Below are 19,085 nucleotides of genomic sequence, written 5' to 3'. Positions count from 1 at the left end.
CTCTGCCTTCAGCTCAGGTTATGATCCCAGAGTCCTGGGATCCAGCACCCACCCCTCCACCCCCAGGCTCCCATCTCAGCGGGGAGCCTACTTCTCCCTTTCCCTCTGCCTGCTGCTCCCCCTGCTTCTGCGCTGTCAAATAAATAAATAAATAAAATCTTAAAAAAAAAAAAACCAGGAGGAATCAAGCAAAGGAGAATCAAAAGAGCACCATGATTTCACAAAAGTCAAATGAAAAATGTGTATCAAGTTTCAAGTAAAAGATGTAATTAACTGTGTCAAATGCTGCTGAATGGTTAAGATGAAGATTAAGAGTTGCCCCTTGGATTTCTGATTGTTTAAATGCCCGGGTATTGACACACAAACTCTTCTTTTATTCTAACATTTCAACTACCTAAGAGGGCTCACATTCAAGTGTGTATAAGAATTAAAGATCTAGACTTTACTTTTATCATTATGTACTCTGTACTTTGTAGGCCATTTAAAGGATTTTCCTGAGCAATTTTTACTACCAGGAATTTTCCCATAAAGGCTGCGTTTCCACAACTGTTTCTCATTCATCCCACTAGTACTCGGAAACAGGAAAAGAGCAGGGTCGGGGAGTCTAACCTTAATTTCTTACTTTATAAGTCATAATTTTGAAGTAAATTTAATCTTCCAAATCTAGAAGTTTCGACCTTCTGTCTTTTCTGGAGCGGAATGGAGTGGGTAAAGATGAATAAAACATGAGTGGGAGAGTGGGCAACTGGCTGCATGGACAGTCTCACAACTACTTTTCAATTTTCTCTTGGAGAACGAGGCTGCAAGCTGGCCCTGTCCTCAAGGCTACTCAGGAAGCGGGGTCTCCAGCTTTAGAAAAAAAGGGTGAAGGAAAAGGCGAGCAAGGCCAGGGGGAAATAACAGGACAACTCTTACCTCCCACAAGCCTCTCCCAGCCCACTTAACTCCACAGGAACCAACCTAGCGCCTACGCTCCGCCCATTTCCGGATTGTCGCAGCCGCCGTCGCTTGCGCAATGACGTTTCAGTCGCCTGCGGACCCCGGAAGTGCGGCTTGAACTTGGTCGGGGCGCGGATCCCGAGAGGGAAAGTCATAACAACCGCACGAGGGAGTTCGTCTGGCGAGCTGGAAGGCCACGCCTCCTCCCGCCTCCCCCCGCAGCCCTGTAGCTGGGGGCAGAGCTCAGGTAGGACCTGCGTTTTCGGGGATATGAGCTCCGGGTGCAGGCCCCGGCGGAAATCAGAGGAAGGGGCTGGCCTGGTCGGTCTCGGGCGGGGATTGTTGGCCCCGGGGCCGCAGGCTTCCCACAGCTCACAGCTCACGCTGCGTGCCCTGCGCACAGGTGTACCCAATTCCGGGACCCAGCCGAAGGGCAGGTTCCACCTGCCATTTTCACTTATGAGGCGGGCAGAACACGTGCGTTCCCTGGTTGACTGTCCTTACAAGTGAACATGTGGGGTTCGGTGAGCCCTGGAGACCATAGAGTAATGGGCCCTCGTATGCCTTCCCAGGAGGGACGGTATTTATTGTTTAATTAAACATTTTTTTCTACAAAAATTATAATCAATGGCTGAAGCTTTACTAGATGTCATTCACTGCAGACAGAAAATTAAAGTGCCGTTATAAAATCCTCTCAAAACTTGTAACATGAAAAAAAAAAAAAAACTTGTAACATGTATGTATGGGCGCTGGTGGGACATTTGACTGGAATGGATTTTTGAACTTCTGACTTTGAAATAAAGTTAGGTATATATTGGAAACACTCTTTTCTTTCCCTCATCCAGAGATTTAACATATTCTTCTTCTCATGCTCCAGAGTGTGTATCTCTTGGGCCAAGAAATTGGTTACTTAATTTTTGTCTGTATTTATTAACAACTAGTGTTCTTGCATTTGTGTATTTCCCTACCTCTGAGAAGTTGTAGAGGGAAAATCCTGTGGTTTTTAGACTAGCAAGTGCCTTGTAATGTTCATCAAAACAGATGCACTGTGATGTTTATTATGCAATACATGGTATCTTTTTGTTTTAAAGCAGTGTTAGAGGTAAATTCTTTATACTTATACTTTATTCCATATTGTCAGGGGCGGATATACTGTATTCATTTAGGGAATTTAGAAACAGAGAGCAAACACTGTTTGAAGTGCCTAATTAAGGTATTATTGTCAGTGCTGGTACCAGGTTTCTGACTTTTTAAACTAGGTATTCCTCCCACTTTAATCATTCCCAGTCTGGATGGATTTGAGGCAGTGGCTGGTGGCTGTTGCAAGACCTGTAGATGGTAGAGTAGTACCAAGACCAAAAGGAGAATATGATTTTATGCTGTGAGCATCACATCTATATTCATTTAACAAATATTTATTGGCCACCCTCATTGTGCCAGGTGGAGTTCTAGGTGATGGGGGTCCACAGGGAACAAAATAGACAAAGTCCTTGTGCTCTTGGAATTTACATTGTAGTGGATGGAGAAAAGAATTAACAAGTAAACGTGTATACCAGGTAGTGATAAAAGCTATGAAGAAAAATAAAGCTGTTTATGCGGGGAGAGAATTACAGAGGATACTATTTTATATAGGATTGTCAAACTTAGCCTCTCTGATAAGGGAACATATAGTAGACATCTGAATAAAATGAGAGTGAACTCTGCAGGTATTGGGGGAGATGGGTGTATTAGGATAACAAAACGTGGTGAGGCAAGAGTATGTTTGGTATATCCGAGAATAGCAATGATGTAGGCATGGAGGCATGAGGGTTTAAAAATCTCGAAAATGAGTATTTATTCAGTGGTTTGGTGTGTGCATGAGAGATGTTATTTATTGACAGACTATTTTTTTCGACTTTCCCAGACAGCTCTATGAGGAGAATCTGAAGTCCTTAGATATTTAGAGATGTTTCCATGCTCTTCATTGGCACTAATGAAGTTAAGCACCATTTACTCAGTTGATACATTACTTGTGCTGTCTTAGTCAGATAAGGTTTGCACAGTAGCCATGGATAACTAAATAGCAAGTACTTTTCTGCCCTATTGTAAACTTTACTTTTCATTCATATTTTTTACTGTGGTAAAATATACATAACATAAAATTTACCATTTTAAACATTTTTAACTGTATATATGAGTGGTACTAAGTACACTCACCCTGTTATGCAGTCATCACTGTCATCCATCTCCAGAACTTTTCATCTTCCTCAATTGAAAATCCATACCCTTTAAACATTAACTCTCTTTCCCCCCCCTCCCTTTAGCCTCTCACAACCACCAGTTTACTTTCTGTCTCTGAATTTCCTGTCTCTACTCAAGGTAACTCAAATGAATGGAATCATACAATATTTGTCCTTTTGTGACTGGCTTATTTCACTTAACATTATATTTTCGAGGTTCATCCATGTTGTATCTTGTTTTCTTTGTAAGGCATTGATATTCCATTTTATGTGTATACCACATTGTTTTTTAAATCATTTTGGCCATAGATGTTTGTGTTGCTTTCATCTTTTGTCTATTGTGAATAAAGGTTGCTCTGAACAGGAGTGTGCAAATATCTGTTTGAGTTTCTGCTTTCATATCTTTTGGCTATATACCCAGAATTGGATCAAATGTCAATTCTGTATTTAATTTTTTAGGAATCACCTTACTATTATCCACAGTGGTTGTACTCTTTTACGTTTGTACCAGCAGTGAGCAGAGGTTGCAATTTCTCTACATCTTCAACAATACTTTTTCACATCTTTGCCAAACACATTCTCTTGCTCTCTCTCTCTTTTTTTTTTTGTTAATAGTTATCCTAATGGGTGTGAAGTAGTATCTCCTATGGTTTTGATTTTCCTAACGATTGGAAGTGTTAAACATCTTTTTATATGCTTTGGGGCCATATGTATATCTTCTTTGGAGTGCTATTCATTTATTTTAAGATTGATTTTAGTAGAAATTTTTGGATTTTTTTTTTTCTTTTTGGTGAATCGTCTAAGGTTTAAGAAGGCAGCCACTATGTTTTCTGTCGATTTTTTTAACCCTAAAATACTATAATTGTAAAAATTTCAATTATCTGTAGACAAGTATCTACAGTAACTCCAAACTTAGAAATAAAAAAGACCATAAAGCATCTTTTATAACAATGAATGAACCTTTGAGTATCAGATTGTGATAAAAACAGTTCAGAAAAGCCAAGGATCATTCTTGTTTGATTTTTTTTTCTTTTAATTAGAAGGAAAGGAGTATATTGATTGGCTGACTGTGTCTATGAAATCGATCTCTTTTTTCTGGGACTTGGAAGCCTGGAAACAAACAGAAGAGACAAAAATGGTGAAACAGGGTCACCTGGGTGGCTCAGTCAGTTAAGCATCTGACTCTTGATTTTTGCCTTAGGTCATGATCTCAGCGTTGTGAGATCGAGTTCCGCATCCAGCTGTGTGCTGGGCATGAAGCCTACTTAAGATTCTCTTTCTCCCTCTGTTCTCCCTCCGCCCCTTAAGAAATGGTGAAACAGAAAAAAGAAGTATTGAATAGCAATATAGCAATGGGATGTGGATAGGTGGGGAGTGGCAAAGGACATAAGTAACAGTGATGGACAATAAGCAGCAGAACTGGCAGCAGAGGAGATAAGTTTCAGCAACCAAGGTGACAAACTAATACAGCTCCACAGATTGGAATGGGATGGGGGATGAGGTGAGAGAGAACAAATCACCAGCTACATCTCAACATATGGTTCTGAAGTCAGCCATTTGGCCTTGAGTAGTTTAGTAAGACCTACTGTGTATCAGTGCAATGTGTCTGTCAGTTCAGGCTCAGTAGTCAATGTTTTGGAAGGTGTGCAGTGTGTACGGTCCTGTAGGAATAAACTTAAGTTTTTCAGACAATGTATCATATTATTTCTATCCATAGAATAATAAGGTTTAATTAAGTAATTTAGTGAGTAATTGTGTAATTTAATAGTGTTCAGCATTGTTAAAAAAGGTGGGTGTGGTTTTTTTTGGATTATTTTTATGAGAAGGAAAGGGATTTTTTGTCCAGAATAGCTAATGGCCTAGTAGTTCAAGGTAACGCCTTTTTTCTTTCTTTTTTTTTTTTTTTAACTATTGAATGATTTTGTACACTATCATTGTCTAGAAAATACTCTTGGGGTACTACCTTTAGCTAACTATTTCAGTTATAAAACTCATTTAAGCCGATTACTTTAATTTAAAGTAATGAATGAAAAATTGTACCACAATTGTGCTCATCACTCTTTGGCAAATTAAAATTGATTAATTTGGTACAGATGAGATGGCAGATGACTGACTTGCTCAAGATTTCACAGCTAAGTTAAAGACAAGGCAGAGACAGCAGTACTGTGCTGCTTCCTCTGATAACTGTATTGTTGTCTCCTTTTGGGGGGAATAGTTCATTTTTGCAATATAGATAATGTAGATAATTTTGCTGTAGAGAAAAATATCACTGTGAAGGCGCATCATTGAAGCAAAACATTTATGTTTCCATTTTTATATAGCAGACAGGATATTTATTTTAAGCATGGTCTAGATTGATAATGTACTCAGGGTTGATTTGTTTGGAGGTTGGAGAGATGTTAATAAGACTAAGATTTTGGATTTGGGCCCTTGTAAGGCCCTTTACAAGCTCATTACAGAAATGATCACAACTAATACCCGACGGTGTAACTATTAACTGTTGTGGGGTGTGGCTGATATTCTTATCCCCTGCTAATCACATTTCCCTCATATGCCTTTTGGCATCAGAAAGCAGCAAGAATGATACTATATGTGGCTAAACACACTACTTCTATTTAAAAAACAATTCAGAGTTAATATCTAAGGTAATGAAGGAGTGTTAAGTGATACCCTTTCCAGGTATAAAGCATAGCTTGGTTTTGTGTGCCTTGTTTAGAATATGGACAGGCTAGAATTGTAACCAAAATTACAACTCAAAGTAAGGCATTTTTAAAAAGTTAAAAGTTTGATTAATTGAGGTAGTGACATACTCTCTTGATTTGAATTACGCATTCTTCATGGTATCATTTTTGTGTATATTATGGAAATTATTATGGTACCAACTCAAATTGTTTGGAAATTAATTAATCATCTTGATTCATTTGCTTTTACACCCTCTAATGTTGTTGGAGTATTTATCTTGGCTTGGTTTTGGAAAATACTTTTGACCTGATTCCACTTTCTGGGAAATTATTCTGTGGGATCACTGGAGTCTTATTTTTATTACTGATATATCTGTTTTTGCCCTGGAAGTTATTGAGCTATATGGGAGAAATACTAGATAATTATACCCTCTATAATACTGCACCGAGCAGAGTTTGCAAATTGGAGATCTCCAGACTAAATGGACCTGCACAATCTTGGATGTTGTAAAATTAGTTTTCAGCTAATTTAAGTAAATATCTAGGTTTTTTGTTTCTCCTGAGAAATAGAAAGTTCCAGTCACACTGGGTCTTCATTCTGTGAAGCAACAGTGGGGCAAATTGCAACTCGCTTGAAATGAGCTATGTGTTTTCCAGTTTGTTGCAGCCTTTACATTCATACAGTGTAAGCTTATGCCTTATAGGATTCACTGCCTGTATTGACTATTAACTTTCTGGTGTCTATAGACATTTAAATTTTTGATTCCTGCATTATACAGACTTTAAATGGGTAATTGTTTGTCTTTGCCTTTCTATGGCTATATTGCATCCTTTCACTTTTATTTTCTTGATACCTCCAGTGATTGGGGTGTGGCATTCAGTGTAGACTCCCTCTTAGAGTGATAGCTTATGCTGTAAAATAGATTTTTTTTACATTCCAGTGTGCTGAAGTAACCTCCCCTAAGCTGCTGTCAAGGCTGTGGTAGGGTCTTTCCTATAGGTTGGATTATGGCCAGAATTTTAAACCGGATGGCTCTAGGTTTGGATCCAACAAAAATTGGATTTACTAGAGACCATTTGCACCTTTTTTTTTTTTGCCAGCATGAAAGCATTTTTTATTTGTACACTGTTCTTTTAGAATTTTTCCTACTTTTTTCTAGGTTACTAATATGATGAATCAATTTGTGCTAATATATTTGACAGACAGTTGTGATTAGAGTATTGTTTATAGGTAGTATTTTGTTATTTTGGAACAGTGTGAGTGATTATAATGGTGGAAATTTTATCTGCATTAGCAATACTACAAGTACTTTTAAAAAACTAGACATTTCAGTTTTATCATTGAAAACAAACTATTGAAAACAAGCTTATTTATTCTGAATATTTCCTTTAGTAGGAAGCATGCATAATTAGTTTTATCCAAACAAGCATATGTGTTTGTGTTTTTAACTGTTCTAATTAAAAATGTAAGGTTTCTCTCTTTCTTTCTCAATGAAGAAAGACTTTCAGCCAGATCAACCATTAATTCTGAAAATATTAAGCTATGTAAGCTAATTTTTTAAGTCCAAAGACAGTAAAAGAGCATTCTTGTTTTGGTAAATCTAAAGGAAGCTCCTTCCTTACATAAGAGACAAATTATTGCTGAATTGGAAAATCAGGCAATTCAGGGATGATAATGAATGAATCTGGGAGCTTTAGTGGTATTCACTAGTTCACTTGGGATTTAACTACAGGTCGTCTGTACCTATATAACAAATGATCCCAAAATTTAGCAGCTTAAGATGAAAAATATTTATTATTTCACACAGTCTCTTAGAGTCAGAAATTTAGGGTCAGCTTAGGGATGGTTCTGATTTAGGATTTCTCATGAGGTTGTAGTTACAGTGTCAACTAGGGTTGCAGTCATCTGTAGTTTGCCTGGGTCTGTAAGATCCACTTCTATGCTCACTCCTGTGGCTGGTGGCAGGAAGCTTCACTTAAGTACCAGTTGGGCCTCTCCATAGGGCTGCTCACAACATGGCTTCCCAAGAGCGAGTGATCTGATAGAGTGAGAGAGCACCCAAGATGGAAGCCACAATGTTATAATTTCTCAGGTGTGATACTATCACTTCTCCTGTTTAGTATTGGTCATACAAGTCAACTCTGGCATTGTGTGGGAGGAGACTACGTGAAGATGTGAATAACAGGAGGTAGGAAGTTGGCTGCCATTGTCTGCCCTCCATCCTCCAGGGGTTCATGTTCTTCCCACATGCAGAGTTCACCCAGTGCTTCCCAAGGCCTAACATGTCTCATTCTGTTACTATATCATCTTAAAGTGCAGAATTTCATCATCTAAATCAGGTCCGGGCTTAGATGTGGTTACTTGGGTGTTTTTCCTCAAGCACAGGTCTTTGAGTACCATTCTGCTCCATCTGCTTCTCCCCACCTGCAATACCGAACATACAATGGGGGACAGGTATAGGATAACTGTTATAGATAGTTTTGTTCTAAAAGGGGAAAAATGGAAGATGCAAAGGTGTCCTTAGTTCGTAGCAATTCTGAGATCCAGATAGGCACATACTGGAAGTTTCTTGATTAGATCTCAAGCCTGGGAATAATTCTTTATGATTCTTCACCTTGCCTTCTGTGCTTTTTCTTGTACCTCTGTCTTTTCTCATGAAAGATAGCAGATGTTTCTAAGGTGAGTTTTTTTCTCAGCTTGCTTTCTGTCAGTGGAATTTTGGGGTCCAAAAGTCTCTCTTCATTTAAGATATATTAAATCTTTTATATATTAAATAAAAAGATATATTCTTTTATAAATCTTGTGGATGTTACGTAAATTCTATTGAGATGTATTCCTTTGAGTAAAAATCACACACACTTTTTTTTTGAGATAAATCCTTGTATACGTTGGGCTTCTAGTAACAAGGCTGAGGGATAATGCCCTTAATTTTGTAGAAGCTTTATTGTTTGAGAGGATCAATAGGTGCATTGTAATGTCTTTCAAGGGCCTTTTGGCTGACTAATAGTCTGAGGCACCACCTTTAATATTTTTGAAATTTTAATGAAAGAGTTTTCAGTCATACCCTCAGCCTCATTGTTGAATGATGTTTTCCTGGTAGTGCTCTGGATTTTTTCTTTGCTCAGAAAACATTTCTTAATTTTAGCATCATTTGCCTAATTTTCTTTTAATATATTTTGTTTTTTAGAACAGTTCTAGGTTCACAGCAGAATTGAGTAGAAAGTTAAGAGATGTCCCATATACCTCCTGCCCCTGCCCTTGCACAGCTTCTCCCATCAGCATTCCACATCAGCATGGTGTATTTGTTATAACTGATTAACTTATGTTGACATATCATTATCATCCAAAATCCGTAGTTTATTACATTAGGGTTCAGTCATGGTGTTATGCATTCTGTAGGTTCAGGCAAATGTGTAATGACATGTATCCACAATCATAGTATTGTAGAGAATAATTTCACTGCACTAAAAATAGTTTCGCTACCTTGTTTATCCCTCCTTTCCCCAACCCCTGCCAACCACTAAACTTCTGATTGTGTCTACAGTTTTGCCTTTTCCAAAATGTCCTAGAGTCGGAATCATATAGTATGTAGATAGCCTTTTCAGATTGGCTTTTTTCACTTAGTAATAGGCATTTAAAGTTCCTCCCCTATATTTTCATGGTTTGATCTTTTTTTTTTTTTAAGTACTTAGTAATCCATTGTATGGATGTACCACAGTTGATTTATTCATTAAGCTACTGAAGGACATCTTGGTTGTTTCTAAATTTGGCAGTAGTGAATAAAACTGCTATAAACATCTGTGTGCCCGTGTTTGTGTGGACAGAAGTTTTTAGCTCATTTGGGTAAATACCAAGGAGTATGATTCCTGTATTGTATTGTGAGAGTATGTTTAATTTTGTAACAGACTGACATACTAGCTTCCAGCATGGCTGTGCCATTTTGCATTCTCACCAGCAGTGAATGAGTGTTCCTGTTGCTCTATATCCTTGCCAGCATTTCCTGTTGTCAGGCATTTAGGAATTTGTTCATTCTAATAGGTATGTAGCAGTTATCTCGTTGTTTTAATTTGTAATTCGTAATGACATATGATGTTTAGGATCTTTTCGTAAGCTTGTTTGCCATCTGTGTATCTTTGGTGAAGCGTCTATTCAGGCCTTTGGCCCAGTTTTCTTGTTGTTGTGTTTTAAGAGTTCTTTGTATATTTTAGATAAGATACCTTTATTAGATAAGTCTTTTGCAAATATTTTCTCTCAGTCTGTGGCTTGGCTTTTCACTTACTTGACAGTATCTTTTGTAGAGCAAGTCTTTTTTTTTTTTCGCTACCTGAGCCGAAGGCAGACGCTTAACCATCTGAGCCACCCAGGCGCCCCTGTAGAGTAAGTCTTATCTTTTTTTTGTTTAACAGCCCTTTCATTATTTTCTCTCTCACTTCTCAAGTTTTACTATAAGCAGTAAAATGAACCAGGTGGCACATTCAACACTCTGGTTGGAACTCTCCTTAGCTAGATCAGCCATTTCGTTAGTCGTATTTTCTTCTTTCTGTATAACTCCATGGGACAGTGTTGCTAAAGTGTCTGCTGCTACTTAACAGTATCCCCCTTCCTCAAATTTCCAATAACATTTGCTTTTTTGCAAGTCCTCGCCCATAGACTTATCAAAGCTCATGGGGTTTTTATAAACAGGTTCTTCAGGGTGTTTTAGGCATTCTCTAACACTCTTCTCAGAGCCCCCTACCTGGTTCCAACGCCCCACTCACATTTTAAGTTTTCAGTATGGCTGTACTCCACTTTCAGGTACCAAAATTTATATCTTTTGCTGCCCTAAAAGAAACCCTCATGCTATACATTTATAATTCTAAGCTTTCTTTAAAACCGATCATGTGGGTGATTGAATTACAGCACAATCTGAATTTGCAACATTGAGGAAAGGGTTGGGTCCTTATATGGGTACCTTTGGGCAGATTCTGATGAAGCTAGGAACCTTGGATCTCTCAATTATGTTGAACCTCCTTTGCCGGTAGAAGCAGCCCTTCTACTCCTTCTTAGGAGGTCTGTCTCCCCTGGCCTAAAGACCCTGTAATATCCCTTAAAGTAGTTGTCTGCAATGGACTGCCGATCTTCTTGTCTTATTCTTGCCACCTTTCATTGCTTTTAGACCTATAATCAGACTTGAGTCCACAAATGCCCCAGGGTGGGGGGTGAGGCATAAAATTTAAACCAGGAAGAAGTGTGAGAAACACCAAAATAATTTGATATTTTTTGTCATTTTGTTTCTACAGAAATCAGAGGAACATATATGGGAATGGATTCTCAGAGTGTGGAATCAGGTTAAAGGAATATTGGATCAGGCAGTAGTCGTGATGGTGGTGATGCAGCTGCTGGTAGATACAATGTCAGGGAATCCTGTAAGGGTTATACTATCATGAGGATACTCACAGCTGTTCACTTAGGAAATGAGAAATGATTGGGACCTAAATGAAGACAACAGAGTTGGGTATAGGAAAGAAGGAACTGATGCTCTCTGCTTCTCTCATATATTATGCATCCTTTTTTAGCACTTACAGTTTAATTATTTAGTGTCCTCTCTCACTAGGCCAAGCTATTCAAGTATTAGGACCTCTTATCTTTACAACAGTATGAGAAACAGCAAACATTATATGCTGTTCATTATTGTAAGCACCTAACATACATTAATTCTTTTGATCCCCACATCTGTTCTTTAAGTACTAATATTAAATACATTTTTTTAGATGTGGTAACAATGTTGAGGATCCTTAAGAACCCTCAGGTTTGATAATTTCCTGGAAGAATTCCCAGAACTCAGAAAAAATGTTATATTCATGGTTTCGGTTTATTATAGTGAAAAGATACATATTAAAATCAGCAAGGAGAAAAAGCATGTAAGGGCAGGAGTCCAGGAGACACAAAGCACTAGCTCCACTTGTCATCTTTCAAGTCATATGGAAAGTGCTTAATCTCCCAGACAATGTGTGACAAGTGTAAAGTCTTAACCAACTAGGAAGGCTCCCCTGAGCCTTGGAGTCTTGGGTTTTGTTTTTTTATTTTATTTTTTTTCTTTTAGGGGTTGGGGTTGTCAGTCACCTAGGCATGGATTGCCCCCATAATTGACAACTACTCCGTTTCCAGCCCCCACAGAGATCAAACTGATAAAGCTTGCTACAGGACTCAGGTGGATAAAAGCATGCACTCACCATAAGTCACATGGTTAGAATAAACTATATGGCATGGCCCATGGCTTCAAGTATACAAAGACACTCTTATCAGGCATGATATTCCAAGGCCATATTGGTTATATCCCAGAAGCCAGTCAAGGGACAGTCCTTTCCTTAGAAGATACAGGGTTTGAACACCTTAAGCCTGCTGTTAACCTTTTACTGGACAGCTGAAGGTTAAGTAACTTGCCCTCGGAAATACAGAGAATAAATGAGTAAAATTTAAACAGAGGTATTCCAGCTCTAGTATCAGTTGTTTTAACCACATACTCTACCCTTTTGGCATCTCTTCTGTCAAACACAAAATCTGTTATGTTTAAACAGTTAATAAATTTTCATTAAGTGGATGAATGAAAAGATAGTAGGAAACTGTAGGCTGGTTCTGCTGATTTAATAAAGGTTATTGATGTTAGAACTTTTTTAATCTTTGTGAAATACCACATGTCTGTATCTATTCCCAAGCCCTCTAAATCTATAGCAGTTATTAGTTGCTCACTGAAGATCAGCTTAAGTTTCTTTTTGCCCTCTTCATGCGTGTAAATACCGCTCAGTTGCCTGGAGTAGTAAGATTAGAAATCTAATTATTTCCAATGTATTAATAAAGTATATGACTGCTTGAAATTTCAATATTTAGAGCTGTTTTTTGGTTTACAGTCTTATGAATTCCTTAATAGCCGTTATAATTACACTCAAATCTAAATACTTGTGATGTTTAAGTTATTTTTGTATTCATGTGTATTTGCTGATCTCTCTTGGAATAAATATAAGGTTTGACTGTAATGTCATAAAATAATCCCTTCTCTAGTAGTTTATATATTTTCATATTTTTTCTACCCATATATCATTTTCCACAGTATGAGTACTACCCTAATATGCTAACATTTTAGAAAAAGAGAATAAATCATACCAATTATCATTTTAACATTTAAAAGTCTCCTTACTTTTATCTGTTAAAACCTTATTAAGATATAACTGAAAATAAACTTTACATGTTTAAAGTTTATAATTTGGTGTGTTTTAGGACACATCCATGAAACTATCCGCACAATCAAAATAATGAATATGTCAATCACCTTCAAATGTTTTTTCATGTCATTTTTCAGTGGTCATTTGTATATTTCTTTTAAATCTTTTGCCTGCTTTTCTTTTGAAATCTATTAAATTTAATTTTTAAATGTCATTATGGTTAACATACAGTGTTATATGGTTTCAGGTGAACAGTATAGTGATTCAACAGTCAGTGCTCCTTAAGATAGGTGTACTCTTAATCCCCTTCACTTATTTCACCCATCCCCCCTGCCCACCTCTCCTCTGGTAACCATCTATTTGTTCTATTATAGTTAAGAGTATGTCTCTATCTTACATATATATGCACACACACAAATGTTCTTTATTCATTCATATATTGATGGACACTTGGATTGTTTCCATAATTTTTCTATTGTAAATAATGCTGCCATAAACATAAAGGTACATATATCCTTTCAAATTATTGTCTTTGTATTTTTTGGGTAAATACCCAGTAGTGTGATTACTGGATCATAGGGTAGTTCTATTCTTTTTTAAAGAGGGAGAGGCGGGGGAGGGCAGAGGGAGAGGGAGAGAGAGAATCTTAAGCAGGCTCCATGCCCAGCGCAGAGCCTGACGTGGAGCTAGATTTCATGACCCTGAGATCATGACCTGAACTGAAAGCAAGAGTCAGATGCTTAACTGATTGAGCCACCCAGGCGCCCTGTTCTATTTTTAATTTTGGGGGGAACCTCCATACAGTTTTCCACAGTTGCTGCACGAGTTTGTGTTCCCACCAACAGTGAATGAGGGGTTCCTTGATAACACTTGTTTCTTATGTTTCTAATTTTAGCTATTCTGACAGGTGTGAAGTGATATCTCATTATAATTTTGATTCGCATTTCCTTGTTGATGAAATATGTTGAGCATCTTTTCATGTGTCTGTTGGCCATATGGATGTCTTCTTTGGAGAAATGTCTGTTCAGGTCTTCTGCCCATTTTTTATTTGGATTATTTGTTTTTTAGGTGTTGAATTGTATAAATTCTTTATATATTTTGGATACTAATCCTTTATAGGATGTCATTTGCAGTATCTTCTCCCATTCAGTAGGTTGTATTTTAGTCTTGCTGATTGTTTCCTTTGCTGAGCAAAAGCTTTTTATTTTGATGTATTCCTGATAGTTTGTTTTTGCTTGTACTTCCCTTACCTCAAGACACATATCTAGAAAGGTGTTGCTGTGTCCAGTGTCAGATATATTACTGCCTGTATTCTCTTCTGGGATTTTTATGCTTTCAGGTCTCACATTTAGGTCCTTAATCCATTTTGAGTTTATTTTTGTGTATGGTATAAGAAAATGGTCCAGTTTCATTCTTTTGCACGTAGCTGTCCAGTTTTCCCAACACCATTTGTTGAAGAGACTCTTTTCCATTGCTTCTTCTGTCCTCCATTGTTGAAAATTAATTGACCATATAATTGTGTGTTTATTTCTGGGCTTTCTTTTCTTCTGTTCCATTGATCTATGTCTCTCTTTTTGTGCCAGGACCATACTGTTTTGACTGCTATAGTTTTGTAGTATAACTTGAAATCTGGAGTTGTGATACCTCCAGCTTTGTTTTCTTTTTTCAAGATTCTGTTGGCTATTCAAAGTCTTTTGTGGTTTCATACAAATTTTAGGATTGTTTGTTCTGGTTCTGTGAAAAATTCTGTTGGTATTTTGATAGGGATTGCATTAAATCTCTAGATTGCTTTGGGTAGTATGGACCTTTTAACAATATTTGTTCTTCCAGCCCCTGAGCATGGAATATCTTACCATATCTTTGTGTTGTCTTGAGTTACTTTCATCAGTGTTGTGTAGTTTTCAGAGTACAGGTTTTTCACCTCCTAGGTTAAGTTTATTCCCAGTTATTTTATTCTTTTTGGTCCAATTATAAATGGGATTGTTTTCTTAATTTCTCTTTCTGCTGCTTCATTATTAGTATATAGAAGGGTAATAGATTTCTGTACATTGCTTTTGTATCCTGTGACTTTACAGAATTAATTTATCAGTTCTAGTAGTTTTTAGGTGGAGTCTTTAGGGTTTTTCTTTACAGTATCATGTTATCTGCAAATAGTGGAAGTTTTACTTATTCCTTGCCAGTGTGAATGCCTTTTATTCCTTTTTGTCGTCTAATTGCTGTGGCTAGACTTCCAGTACTATGTTGAATAAAAGTGGTGAGAGTGGACATCCTTATCTTGTTCTGACCTTAGGGAAATGCTCTTAGTTTTTCTGCATTGAGTATGATGTTCACAGTGGCTTTTTCATATATATGGCCTTTATTATGTTGAGGTATATTTTCTGTAAACCTACTTTGTTGAGGGTTTTTATCACATATGGATGTTGTACTTTGTCATATGCTTTTTCTGCATCTGTTGAAATGATTATAGGGTTTTTATCCTTTCTCTTATTGATATGATGTATCATGTTGACTGATTCAGGAATATTTGAACCACCAATGAATCCCGGGAATAAATCCCCCTTGATTGTGGTGAACTGTTTTTTTTAATGTATAGTTGGTTTGCTAATACTTTGTTGAGGATTTTTACCTTATGTTCATCAGAGATATTGGCCTGTAGTTTTTTTGTTTGTTTTTGTTTTGTTTTGTTGTGTCTTCATCTGGTTTTAGTATCACAGAAAAACTGGCCCCCATAGAATGAATTTGGAAGTTTTTCTTCCTCTTTTACTTTTTAGAATAGTTTGAGAAGAAGAGGTAATATGTTTGGTAGAGTTCACCTGTATAGCTGTCTTGGTCTGGACTTTTGTTTTGCCTTCTTTTAAATTGGGTTATTATTATTATTCAGTTGTAAGAGTTCTTTCCATAATTTGTATACAAGTCTTTTTTTCTGATATATCTTTTTCGAATATTTTCTTCCCAGTTCATGGCTTCTTTTTCATTTTCTTAATGTTATTTTTTAGAGGGCAAATGTTTTTTTAATTTTAATGAGACACAACTTACCAATTTTTTTCTTTTATGTTTCGTGGGTTTTTTTGTTGTTGTTGTTACAGCTAAGAAACTTTTGCCTACTCCAAGGTTGCAAGGATTTTCTCCTGTTTTCTTCCAAATTTTTATAGTTTTAGGTATTGTATCCAGGTCTGTGATCTATTTTGAGTTACTCCTTATGTATGATGTGAGATAGGAGTTGGTTTTTATCTTTTTCCATACAGATATTCAATTGAATCAGCATTATTTATTGAAGACTTTCCTTCTGTTTAATAGCCTTACACTTTTGTTGGAAATCAACTGATTTTATATGTGTTTGTCTATTTTTAGACTCTTTTCGTTTTCTTTGATGTATGTATCTGTTTTTTTTCTCAGTACCAAACTGTTTTGATTACTATAGCTTTGTGGTAATTTTTAAAATTAGTTAGGGTACTTCTTCCACTTTGTTGGGCTATGAAACTGCTTTGGTTATTCTAGGTCATCTGCATTTTTGTATGAATTTTAGAATTAACTTTCCAATATCTACAAAATAGCCTCCTGTGATCTGATTGGGATTATGTTGGATTTATAAATAAGTTTGGGGAGGAACATTGTCTTAAAAATAGTGAGTTTTCTAATCCTGAAAGTGGTATTTCTTTCCATTTATTCAGATCGTCATTTTTTTTTTCCCCACAAAGTGATTTTTAATGTAACATTCTTGGATCTCTTCTTTTAGCTTTATTTTTAGGAATTTATGTTTTTGGCACCACTGAAGTGATTTTTTTCCCATATTTTCTGATTGTTCTTGATGTGTATGTACCTGTATTCATATGAATATAGTTGAATTTTAGATATACATTGGCTTTGTATTCTTTGACCTTGTTAAATTTATTTGTTAACAGTAGTAGTTTTGTAGTTTCTCTGGGATTTTCCATTTTAACAGCCACATAAAATGCAATTAAAGAAAGCTTGACTTCTTTCTTCCAATCTCTGTGCCTCCTTCCCCCCTATTGCACTGAATAGTGACTTAAGCATTTGATGTGTAGGTCAGGCAGATTATGTGTATCCAGAGCTCACTCTATAATAAACTTATGAACCAAGCCAGTCAAATACTACATTTTATTTACCATATCCACATTTACTTCTCTCCATTCACATAATGGTAAACGTGGGTATTCATAAATTAATGGGCAAAGGCAATCAAATGCTGCATTTTATATACCCTATCCACATGTATTTCTTTTAGTACAGTTAATGGTGAAAGTAGGTATTCCTGCTTTGTTCCTGATCTCAGGAAGAAAGAACTCAGTTTTTCAACACTTTTGATTCTGTACTCACTACTCAGTGCTTTTGCAGTCATACTCTTGTCTACCCTGATAATTTGTCTTCTCTCAGGGACGACACTCCTCTGATTTAGAGAACTTGCAGTTGTAGATGTTACCTTCTTTTGACACTAAGTATGATTGGAAAAGTAACTGCCTACGTAGTATTTATAGTTTGCTATATGTCATTAAAATTAAAATGGAGAATTTAGATGTGGATAGGGTGCATATATTATTTGATTGATTTTGTTCAGTAATTATATAGTGAACTTCGGAAAGTGTTGATAATCTGTCTGCCCGACATATAATGCCTAAAAGATCATAGATTCCTGAAATGAACCAGAGGGTTTCACATTCTAATTTGTAGTTATTAACTATTAGTACTCCATTCTTGCAACTGCCTTTTTCATATTGCTTTTGAATTTTAGGTAGAGATGCTGAGGGTATGGAAGGAACACCATCCTCAGTTCTTCACTACTATTAGTCTATGATTTTTCTCCTCTCTTCCATTTACCTGGCATTGTGAAACCAAGTGCCTGGAATGGAAAATCAGAGTTGAAATGTCAGAATTTGTTACACTCAAATGTTTATATATGGTTCTCGTGGTTTGAAATCCTGTGGTTCTTCCTTTTCCCTTTTATGAGCCAGTTTGCCAATATCTGTCACATATCCTATATACATAAAACAGCTAAGGTTGTTTACATGTTGACCTAATGGGAAAAGTTGCAGTGATATTTGAGAGGGATGTCTTTTTTCTTTTTTTTTAAATTTTTTTAAAAGATTTTATTTATTTATTAGAGAGAGAATGAGAGATAGAGAGCACGAGAGGGAAGAGGGTCAGAGGGAGAAGCAGACTCCCCGCCGAGCAGGGAGCCCAATGTGGGACTTGATCCTGGGACTCCAGGATCATGACCTGAGCCGAAAGTAGTCACTTAACCAACTGAGCCACCAGGCGCCCCAGAGAGGGATGTCTTTTTTCTCTTCTACTATTTGCCTTCTTCATTGAGAAAGTTTTCATTTGATCATTCTTGTACTTTGATTGAGTCATATAACTGTTAAAAGATAATAAATATTTTACATTTTCCATGCAACTCTGTTTATGCATCCCTAAATTTTACTGGTTTACTGTTCCTTTCAGAAGATTCTGAAATCCTAAAATTAGTCTTAAACTTAGGAAAAGATAGAAAGGTCTGCCTATGCCTCAACTCAATAATGAAGTGATACTGTGTTTTCTCATGGCTATTATTTTTTAGAGTGTATTGCTTCCATCTGAATGAGACCCTGATTACAAGTATTATGTAAACCCCATGTTTCTATATGGCTATTGTCCCTACTGTGTATTGTTTCTTTCTGAATAAGACCTTGACTGTAAACATTATCTAAATCCTACCATATCTTCTAATAGTATCAATTTTTATTATTTCAGTAATTAATCTAAATTAGCTACTAGGCCTCATTTGAAAGAGTATCATTTAGTATTACTTGTTTACTAAATTATATAAAAACAGTTTCAAAAATGAAGTAAGGACTCATTTTTGCATTAGTTATCCTTACTTTCTCCATTTTGAGGGGATGTTATCTGCTTTTATAGGCTTTGATTATTTTGCAAACAAGCGCTATTTAAAACAACATTTATGAGCCCATTATATGTAAGAAATACCAAGATGAGAAAGGCACAGTGCTTACCCTCTGAGAGGTGATATGACTTGTATGTAGATGACTGT

The 19,085-nt window shown here is 36.5% G+C and overlaps 1 protein-coding gene across 4 annotated transcripts in view; it reads left to right on the top strand.

The window, feature by feature from the left end:
- Nucleotides 1–1,043: 1,043 nt before the first annotated feature.
- Nucleotides 1,044–19,085, top strand: part of ARB2A (ARB2 cotranscriptional regulator A) — a 392,989-nt gene continuing 374,947 nt past the window's right edge. For all 4 annotated transcript variants that reach the window (XM_028089292.2, XM_028089288.2, XM_028089289.2 and 1 more), the window contains exon 1: nucleotides 1,044–1,186. The gene's annotated coding sequence lies outside the window, so the exon portion shown is untranslated. The remainder of the gene's footprint in view (nucleotides 1,187–19,085) is intronic.

This window comes from Eumetopias jubatus, unplaced genomic scaffold (genome assembly GCF_037043125.1).
Source record: "Eumetopias jubatus isolate StellerSeaLion01/CBP00866 unplaced genomic scaffold, mEumJub1_p1.0 scaffold_5, whole genome shotgun sequence".
In the NCBI taxonomy this organism is placed as follows: domain Eukaryota; kingdom Metazoa; phylum Chordata; class Mammalia; order Carnivora; family Otariidae; genus Eumetopias; species Eumetopias jubatus.
This window is presented reverse-complemented; position numbering and strand designations above follow the sequence as displayed.